This window comes from Tenrec ecaudatus, chromosome 1 (assembly GCF_050624435.1).
Source record: "Tenrec ecaudatus isolate mTenEca1 chromosome 1, mTenEca1.hap1, whole genome shotgun sequence".
Lineage (NCBI taxonomy): Eukaryota > Metazoa > Chordata > Mammalia > Afrosoricida > Tenrecidae > Tenrec > Tenrec ecaudatus.
The window spans coordinates 63,365,362-63,376,782 of NC_134530.1; the positions used below are offsets into that span (position 1 = coordinate 63,365,362).

The 11,421-nt window shown below is 39.6% G+C and overlaps 1 non-coding gene across 1 annotated transcript; it reads left to right on the plus strand.

The window, feature by feature from the left end:
* Window positions 1–1,062: 1,062 nt before the first annotated feature.
* Window positions 1,063–1,242, plus strand: LOC142438437 (small nucleolar RNA SNORA23). The gene has a single exon (XR_012782810.1). It is a non-coding gene; the product is annotated as a small nucleolar RNA SNORA23 (small nucleolar RNA).
* Window positions 1,243–11,421: the final 10,179 nt, after the last annotated feature.

Here is an 11,421-nt window from a genome sequence, read left to right on the forward strand (position 1 = left end):
GGCGTTGTGCAGAGAGCCTAAAGGGTGGTATATTTTAAATTTTAAAAAACAAAAAACTTCATTAACATAGAGATGACCTCAGCAGGACTGTAAGGCAATCCCAAGAAGAAAATAGTGTGACTCCACAGGATAAGTAGCTGAGAGAGCCATGTTTCCCTATAGGCTTATATGGATCCCTGATGGCATGTTACCTATATTTTAATGAACCACAATGATCAAGAGGGACAGGATGAAAAGTCTAGTCATTAACAGAACATGAAGTAGAATCAGAACACAAAGCTAAGCCTCCCTACCCCTAAAATAATATCATCAGAGGAAAAAAATCTTACCAAAAAAACCCAACTTGCTGTATTAGGGGCAGATTGGGAATGTGGGCATGTCTTAGTCTTAGATGAAAGAAGTGTTAAATAAAATAAACCAGCCATTTAGCTGAGAAGCAACAAAATCCACATGGAAGAAGCACACCAACCTGTGTGATCATGAGGTGTCAATGGGATCAGGTATCATGAATCAAAGACCCAGAACAAAAACCCATATCAATGTGAATGAGGGGGAGTGCAGGGTGGAGACCCAAAGCCCATCTGTAGGCAATTGGCTATCCCCTTAAAGAAGGGTCACAAGGAAGAGACGAGCTAGTCAGGGTGCAGTAAAGCACCCATGAAACACACTACCTTCCTCTAGTTATTTAATGCCCCCCCCACTATCATGACCCCAATTCTACCTTACAAATCTGACTAGACCAGAGCATGTACACTGCTACAGATAAGAGCTGGAAACACAGGGAATTCAGGACAGATAAACCCCTGAGAGTAGCCATACCAAGAGGGGAAGGAGGAGGAGGGGAAGAAAGGGGGAACTGATCACAATGATCTACATATAACCCTCTCCCTGGGGGGCAGACAACAGAAAAGTGGGTGAGGGGAGACACTGATCAGTGTATGACATGAAAAAATAATAACAATGTATAAGTTATCAAGGGTTCATGAGGAAGGGAGAGTGGGGGAGGAAGAGGGAAAATGAGAAGCTGATACCAAGGACTCAAGTAGAAAGAAAATGTTTTGAAAATGATGATGGCCATAGTTTTCATCTATGTCTGGTAGCAGGATCAGTTTGTTTTACATTCAGATCTCACTATCCACACACATCCCTGCAGCCATAGAGTAACTTGGGATCGTAGTACTGGTCAGTGTTGTCTCTTTGGACACATTCGCCACTGGCCCGCCTCCAAACTCCCATACATACAAAAAAGAAAAGAAAAGAAAAGAAAATGATGATGGAAACATATGTGCTTGACACAATGGATGTGATTAAAAAAACAAAAAACAAGCAAACAAGAACTATAAATCCTGGAAGTCGCTATCCCACATCTAAACTCACGTGTATTTAGGAAGAGAATCACATTATCTGTGGGATGCCAACTACTGCAAGATTAAGCTTTCATTTAAGTGGTGCCTATAGGCACCTGGAACAAACAAACCCAAACTCTCTCTGGAAGAATGCCGTAAGCCCAGGCCACAAAGATTTCCCATGAAGTTTCAAGTAACAGGATTGCAAAAAGCAAATAGGCCTCTGAAAGCACAAAGAAACAAGTCTCTACGAACAGAAGCAACCAAGTGCAGACTCATCCCCACAAAGATCAGGGGTTGTTTGGATCAGGTATACAGTAAAGCTTAACGATATTTAATATATTGAAATAAATCCAAGAGGGAATTAAAAATGCAACCAAGAAAAAACTTGATTAATCAAAGTTAATCAAGAGGATTTAGAGGAAAGCCATCCAATAAAATGTTGAGAAAGAAAAAAAATTAACTACAAGCCACTGGATGGGATATGCTCTAATATTTAGAAAAAAGAATTTGTTTATCAAAAACTGAATATGCAGAAGTTAAAAAGAGGTCTGGTTGCATAATGGGTACTCCGTTAATTACCCCAAAATGAGGAATCATTTGAACCCGCCCTCCAGCTCTGCGAGAGGAAGACCTGGCAATCACCAAGACACGCCTGTGAGGCAGTTATACACTGTCATATGAAGTCACTATGAGTCACAATCGACTGGATGGCACCTAACAAGGTGAAGAAGTTACACATAGTACAACACAGAAACCAAGAAATGGAAACTATCAAAGAGAGGTGGAAACATAAACACACACACACACATGCGAGAATAAGAAGAACCAAATTCATCTAATCAGAATTCCTGAGAGAGATAATACAGAGAATAGGAGAGGAAAAAAATGTAAAAAGTTAATGATAAGATCTGAAGGGGAAAAAAAGATCTGAAGGGGACTTATTTTGTATTAGGCATGTTTTAAGTACTTTACATATTGATTGATTTGATCTACACAATGATTTCTGCAGCAGTTTTGTTAGGTGAGGAAATGAAGAGAACTGAGGACGAGTGACCTGTACAAGCTAACAAAGCTGACAGGGACATGGAAGAGCGGCAATTCAAACCTCCACAGTTTGGTTGCTGAGCCCATGCATGTAGCTATTATTTTATACGGTTTCTCACCCAGTAAACCTGGAACACTAGCCTTGTGTTGTGATCTCATTTTCAATGATTCCATTATATGATTTACATGAAAATCATATGGAATCATACTTAACTATTTTATAAGCTGCTAAATTAAACAATTTGCATATTAAAAAAGAATACTCCAGAATTGATTAATGATGCTCATGAATCAATCCTCATAACCACCACTTCAAATCAACCTAAATAGAATAAATATAAGAAATTCATGATACTTGAAGATAAACAAGCAGCCATCTAGCTCAGAAGCAACAAAGCCCACATGGAAGAACACACCAGCCTGTGTGATCACGTGGTTCCAAAGGGATCAGTTATCAGGCATCAAAGAAATCATATCATTGGCTGCACACCTCCATAATACGATCGCCGAGGACAAACGGGTGCATAAGCAAATGTGGCGAAGAAAGCTGATGGTGCCCGGCTATCAAAAGAGATAGTGTCTGGGGTCTTAAAGGCTTGAAGGTGAACAAGCGGCCATCTTCTACCTCAGAAGCAACAAAGCCCACATGGAAGAAGCACACCAGCCTGTGCGATCACGAGGTGCCAAAGGGATCAAGTATAAGGCATCATCAAAAAAAAAAATCTTACCATAGTGAATGAAGGGGGAAATGCAGAGTGGAGACCCAAAGCCCATTTGTCAGCCACTGGAGATCCCCTCAAGAGGGGTCTAGGGGAGGAGATGAGTCAGTCAGGGTGCGATGTAGCACCGATGAAGAACACAGCTTTCCCCCAGATCCTAAATGCTTCCTCCCCGCCAACAACCATGATCCGAATTCTACCTTGCAAGTCTGGATAGAGCAGAGGTTGTACACTGGTGCATATAGGACCTGGAGGCACAGGGAATCCAGGGTGGATGATACCTTCAGGACCAGGGGTGTGAGGGGCGATACTGGGAGAGTGGAGGGTGAGTGGGTTGGAAAGGGGGAACCAATTACAATGATCTACATGTGACCTCCTCCCTGGGGGATGGACAACAGAAAAGGGGGTGAAGGGAGATGCCGGATAGCGAAAGATATGACAAAATAATGATCTATAAATTATCAAGGGCTCATGAGGGAAGCGGGGCCGGGGAGGGAGGGGGGAAAAAAGAGGACCTGATGCAAAGGGTTTAAGAGGAGAGCAAATGCTTTGAAAATGATTAGGGCAAAGAATGTACAGATGTGCTTTACACAATTGATGTATGTTTATGTGTGGATTGTGATAAGAGTTGTATGAGCCCCTAGTAAAATGTTTTTTTTTTAAAAAAGAAATTCATGATAATGAAACTTTAAAACACCAAAAAAAGAGAGAGAGAGAGAAAGAGGATTTAAAAAGTAACCATGAAGAAGACATCTTCCCTCCCAGGAATGATTTGACACAGTTGACTTCTCAACAGCTACAATGGAAATCGAAATTCTTAAAAAGGACAAAGAAAATAACTATATATTCTGAATTCTATATCGAGAGAAACTTTAAGAACAAGAGTGCAAAAAATGATATTTTGGACCAAACATGGAAATAATTTTCTATTAAATAACATGATTCAGATAAAAGGAGCTAGAGGGAAAAATGATGCTGAAATATTCATTGTTGCTTATTTGTTGGATGTTGTTTTCTCCAACAGTTTTATTGACACATAATTCACATAGCGCACAATTCAACAGTTCAGTCACACCAAGAAGAATAATACAATCATCACCACAATCAGTTTTAGGGAAAATCAGTTTTAGAATGTTTTCTTCAAGCTTGTACTCATTGTGTGTGGGTTTCCATTTCCCCCAACTCCCCGTCATACCCGCAAAGACCATTAATCCAGTTCCAGTTACTGTCGCTATAAATTGATCTATCCTGGATTTCATATACAGAAAAACAATACCAAAAACATTAGCAACAATTACAACGTAAAACAGATAAAAACCTCAATCAAAAAGAAAGCACACAATATTAAGAACTGGAACTATTTTAAATAGATCATAAGGAAGAGTTAATGATAGAATGCTAAAATTTAACCTCACTATGTCTGCACCAATCCGCTTTCCAATGCATTCTGCATGTAAACAAGGCTGTTCACATCCCTGGCCCATGGTCAGAATGCAGTAGCTGGATTAATGAAACAGCTTTAAAATGGGTCTAAAGGGAGATCAAATGATTCTCCATTTTGACATAACTACATCTGCCATAATCGACTTCATAATGCTCTCTCTCTGATAACAGATGAGTCAAATGTATCAGAAATCATAATCACTGTAAAGATGATAACCTCTGATTTTTTTAACATTTTATTAGGGGCTCATACAACTCATCACAATCCATACATATACATACATCAATTGTATAAAGCATATCTGTACATTCTTTGCCTTAATCATTTTCTTTCTTTTCTTTTTTTACATTTTATTAGGGGCTCATACAACTCTTATCTCAATCCACACATATACATACATCAATTGTATAAAGCACATCCATACATTCTTTGGCCTAATCACTCTCAAAGCATTTGCTCTCCACTTAAGCCCTCTACATCAGGTCCTCTTTTTTTTTCCCCTCCCTCCCCGCTCCCCCCTCCCTCATGAGCCCTTGATAATCCACAGATTGTTATTTTGTCATATCTTGCCCTATCCGGAGTCTCCCTTCCCCCCTTCTCTGCCGTCCATCTCCCATCACATGTGGATCCTTTTAATCAGTTCCCCCTTTCCAACCCACTCACCCTCCACTCTCCCAGCATCGCCCCTCACACACCTGGTCCTGAAGGTATCGTCCACCCTGAATTCCCTGTGCCTCCAGTTCCCATATGCACCAGTGTACAATCTCTGCCCTATCCAGTCCTGCAAGGTAGAATTCGGATCATGGTAGTTGGGGGGGAGGAAGCATTTAGGATCTGGGGGAAAGCTGTGTTCTTCGTCGGTACTACTTTGCACCCTGACTGACCCGTCTCCTCTCCTAAACCCCTCTGTGAGGGGATCTCCATTGGTCGACACTTGGGCCTCGGGTCTCCACTCTGCACTTCCCCCTTCATTCACTATGGTATATATATATATATATATATATACACATATATACATATATATACATATATATACATATATATACATGTATATATACATATAGATACATACACACACACATATATATTCTTTTTTTGTGTGTGTGCATGATGCCTTATACCTGGTCCCTTTGGCACCTCGTGTTCGAACAGGCTGGTGTGCTTCTTCCATTTGGGCTTTATTGCTTCTGAGCTAAATGGCCGCTTGTTCACCTTCAAGCCTTTAAGACCCCAGACACTATCACTTTCGATAGCCGGGCACCATCAGCTTTCTTCGCCACATTTGCTTATGCACCCACTTGTCTTCAGCAATCGTATCATGGAGGTGTGCAGCCAATTATATGATTTTTTTTGTTCTTTGATGCCTGATAACTGATCCCTTTGGGACCACGCAATCACACAGGTTGGTGTGTTCTTCCATGTTGGCTTTGTTGTTTCTGAGCTAGATGGCCGCTTGTTTATCTTCAAGCCTTTAAGACCCCAGTCACTATCTCTTTTGATAGCCGGCACCATCAGCTTTCTTCACCACATTTACTTGTTCACCTGCTTTGGCTTCAGCAGTTGTGTCGGGAGAGTGAGCATCATAGAATGCCAATTTAATAAAAGGAAGTATTCATGCATTGAGGGAGTGCTTGAGTAGAGGCCCAAGGTCCTTCCGCCACCTTAATACTAAACCTATAAATGTAGACACTTAGATCTATTTCCCCATCCTCATATATATATTTGCATGTACATGTCTTTGTCTAGACCTCCATAAATGCCCCTTGACTCCCAGCTCCTTCCTCCATCTCCCTTGACCGTCTTCCTGCCCCACTACCATGCTCCGTCCCCACCTGGGCTACAGCTATACCTCTTCTTTATGTAACCTTACCCTTGATCATTCCCCACCAGGCCTGCCACTCCCCCCTCTCTACCATTTTGGGTCCCATGTTGTTCCCTTGTCCCTGTGTTTGTTAACACCACTTCCTTACTCTCCCCTCCCCCACCCCAAGTCCCCCCCCCCCGAACTGTCGGTCCCATTGTTTTTCCTCCAGATAGTTCATCCAGCCTGTCCTATTCAGACAGACCTGTGGAGACACTAACATGCACGAAAACTAGACAGAGGAAAACAAAGCAACAGTATACAACCAGACAACAGAACAACAAAAACAAACCACTGACAAAGAACAAAACAAAACACTTCACAAAAGAAAAGCTTGTAGTTCGTTCAAGGATCGTTTGCTGGCCCTTAGGAGTGTTTTCCAGTCCAGTCTGTTGAGGCACCACACCCTGGCCCAAAAGTTCACTTTCAGCATTCCCTGGGGACCTTGCCACTCCATTCCCTTGCTGTTCCACTGCACTCCCCCAGTGCTTTGACTCGGTGTGGTGGGATCAGGTCAGGTGCAATTCCCACACTGTGTCTCCGGTGCTGTCCCCTGTATCGCCCTTAGTCACTGAGGGGCATCATGTCTCATAGTGGGGCCAGCCATGTTGTTTTCTCTGTGGACTGGTGACAACCTCTGATTTTAAAGAGAGAGGGGGAATAAATAAACCAAACCCATTTAAAGATGATACACCAAAAATAAGAAATTACAGAAAGTGAAAAGAAAAAGCATTATGTATATGTATGTGTATACATATATATGTGTTTGTTTTTCTAAAAACTTCCTAGAGACAAAGAGATTTGATTGATCAGGAATCTACTATAATTGTAAACATATTAGAAAATAATTGCAGTGTCTATTGGGTTCTACGCCTACTATATTCAAATAAATTTAGTATCCAAATAAGAATATAGTTATCAGAAGAAATGGGTAAATCTATTATTATATTGGAATATTGTAACATTGCACCCCCCAAATCATTGATAGACAAGTAATGATATAAAAAAGCAAATAACACAATTTTCAGGTTAGATCTAATGAGCTTAAGTATGACACCATATCCAATCTTTTCAAGAACACATAAAGCATTATTTACATGTTAACTTGGGTGACAGGAAAGACAATATCCAACATACAGTAAGAGAGAGGTTCGGGGGAAATGATGCAGGCAGAGACAACACTGGGAGGTTTGCAAGAGAGAAAGACAACAGAGGCAAATACTGTTAAATAGACACGCCTACAGTAGTCGTGATCAACAAGTAGATACTTGGATAGACATGCAGGCTGCATAAATGTGGGAGTGAGAGTTGGAATATACACAGGAATACATATAGGTTTAACAGAGAATACTTGTGTATGTAAATTTACCTCTGTGACAAATGTGTCCATGAATGATAGAGTATACAGGGGCAAAATTATTAAAATGTCTTACCAAACACCCTGAGGGAATGAGCCACTGGGCGGGCCTGGGGGCTCACAGTGGTAGTCTCTCTCTCTCTCTCTCTCTCTCTCTCTCTCTCTCTATATATATATATATATATATATATATATATATATATATATATATATATATATATATATATATACTAATTAAAATTTGATTGTATTACATCATAAAGTAAGTCTCAACACATTTCAAAGACATTACACGGTACAAATGCCATTTTTGAACACTGTATCAATAAGATAAGTAAGTTAAGATTAATAATGAAAACATAACTAAAAACAAAGCAAAATTTGAAAATGAGAAAAAATTAAAATTACCCATAGTTAAAGAAGAAACCACAATGGAAAATTTTAAATACTGACAAACTATTACATGACAAAATTTGTATAGCATTTACAAAGAAATTATATATTTAAATGTCATTAATTAACGACTGCTATGTAAACTGGAACCAAGGGTGGGGCAGGTGCTGGACTGCTGACCACAGGTGGAAGTTCATAATCACCCAATGTTGTGTTGGAGAACAATGAAGCCATTTGCCCTTATAAAACTATATCAAACAAATGCAACACATTTTGCAAAATTTGTATGTTGAAAATTAAATAACTTTATTAAAAGGTAATAAAGAAGAGCTAAATAAATGAAAGCATGCAATATGTTCAGGAATTAAAAGCTCGGTATATAAAGATGGCAAATGATCTATCGATCCAACAGGATCTGTATGGGCTTTAACAGCGTGGTTGATAACTTATATGGAAGAGTGAAAGACCAAGAGCAGCAGAGAACACCTAAAAGGGCAAAACCAGTCACAGACACCCTACAAGACACAATTTAGTGAGTTAACAAAAAATTGTAAAACTTGAAATAATGCCTGGTGTGTCAGTCCAAGTAGACTAGAGAAATAAGTCCATGGACACACATATATGTATAAGAAAGAGATTTATATACAAGAGCAATTGAACATTGAGAAAACATCCCAGCCCAGCCCAAGTCCATAAGTCCAATATTAGCCCATATGTCCAATTCCAATCTATAAAGTCCTCTTTAGACTCACGAAATACATGCAATGATACCGAATGTAGAAGATCACAGGGCAGTGGGTAGAAAGTCTTTGGATCCAGTGTCATTGGAAACATCTCAGCGCTGGCAGGGGTCTCTGAATCAGGGTGGGTCCATGTGTCTTGTCAGCTGCTCTGTCTCCCAGGGTGTGAGCAGAGAGTCTTCCACTTCTAAGGAGGAAAAAAAAAAAATCCCAGATTTCCCAGAATTCTCAGGAGAAAGCCATGCCCACACAGAAGCCTCATTGACTATGATCTGATTGACAGATTAGACTCCACCCCTTCACTCTTAATCCTCTCAAATTGACAATTATATAACTACCACACCTGGTGCATGGTAAAATCAGACATGTGTTTGTGATTATTAATGCAGCACCATATTAAGTCGTACTGATTAAAATGATGTGATATTAAGGCAAAGAAAAATGAGAAGACCAATGAAACAAAACTGAGAGTATACAAACAGACCCACGTAGATATGGAGATTATATAACAGAGTTTCAGGTTAAAAGGAGGGGCATTAGTGGCATATTACAAAATATAAAAAGGAAAGAACGAAGTCCCTATATATAAAGAAAAAAGTCTACATAAAGAAATAAGGCTTGAGAAAGATGATGGCAACAAATGTACAATGACACAATGGATGGATGGATGGATCGTGATAAGAGATGTACGAGCCCCCAATAAAATGATTAAATAAAATTTTTTAATCCAACCCATTAAAAGAAAGAAAGAAGGCAAAAATTTTAAACCTTTCAAAGAAAATGTCTTTAAAACTTCTGGACAAAATTTCTTTTAAACATACAATTTCTTTTAAAAGTGTATGTTATTAAGGGGAAAGCTGATCAATTCGATTCTTTTATTATAATATTAATAATGCCTTTTGATGCAAACATATCATGGAGGATGAAAAGATAACTGAAGAGAAAAACAGATGAAGTAGGATAAGCAAAGGCACATTGAAGGGATTGCAATAATGGGTTGAATCGGACGGTTCATATTGCTGTATGTAAGACTATGATCTGCTCTGTACACTGTCACCCACTTCCCATTCTTCCCAATGCTATCCACAGTTGATTGCCTTTGCAGAGTTAATTAAACACAAGTAAACATTTTTCTGGTTTTCTCTGCTTTCAGCCAAATTCCAGCCAAAGTCAGCAATGATATTCCTGGTGAATCTACAGAATTTCTGGCAGCTCCCTGCAATCATTGTGATTATCTTCAGAAAATTTTTGTTTGCATATGACATTAATGATACTGTTCAATAGCTTCTGTGCTCTGTTGAGTCACCTTTCTTCGGAATGGGCACAAATATGAATCTCTCCAGGTTGATTGGCCAGTTAGCTGTCTTCCAAATTTCATGGCATAGATGAGTGAAGCGCTTCATCAGCTACTTGAAATACCGCACATACTCAAGTATAAACCGTCCTGAATATCAGCTGAGACACCTAATTTTACCACAAAAACTGTCTAAAAACTGTGCTGAGAAACTCGGCTTATACACGAGAATATACGGTATTTCAATTGGTAGTCTGCCACCTACACATTTGTAAAAGGTCCTTTTTTGTATTACTGTTTAACTAACAATGGAGTATTTCTGTTAGATTAACTGCAAAAATATACACAAAGGCATTTGACTGTATATATTATAACAAATTATGGATAGCATTGGAAGCGGGGAGAGTACTGCAGAGCCCTTCATTGTGCTGATACAGAACCGGTACATAGAACAAGAGGCAGCCGTGTGAACAGAACAATGGGTAGTCCCTATTTTTAAACCGAGAGAGGATCCATCAGGGTTGTATCCTTTCACCATACCTGTTCAATCTGCATGCTAAGTAAACAGTCTGAGAGGCTGGGCAATGTGAACAAGAGCATAGTATCAAGGTTGGAGGACAGCTCACTCACAGCCTATGATGTGCAGATGACACAACCTTACTTGATGAAAGTTAAGAGAACTTGAAACATTGATGAAGATCAAAGACAACAGCCTTCAATATGGTGACTTCTCACCATAAAGAAAACAAAAATCCTCAAACTGAATCAATAAGCAATACTATGATAAATGGAGGAAACATGGAAGTTGTCAAGGATTTTCTTTTTCTTGGATCTACAATCAATGCCCATGGAAACAACAGGCACGAAATCAAAGGAAGTATTGTATTGGGCCAAAATATGTCATTATAAAGACTATATTGTAGCTGAGTCCAGCCATGGTATTGTCAGTCACCTCATATGCATGTGAAAGCTACATAATGAATAAAGAAGGCTGGAGAATTGATACATTTGAATAATGGTGTTGGTGAGGAATACGGAATATTTGATATCTGATGTACTGCGAGAAGAATGAAGAGATCCACGTTGGAAGAAGTACAGTAAGAATGCTCCTTAGTCGGGAGGATGGAGGGAAGGTGAGGGAGAAAGGGGGAACCGATTACAAGAATCTGCATATAACCTCCTCCCTGGGGGACAGACAGCGGAGAAGTGGGTGAAGGGAG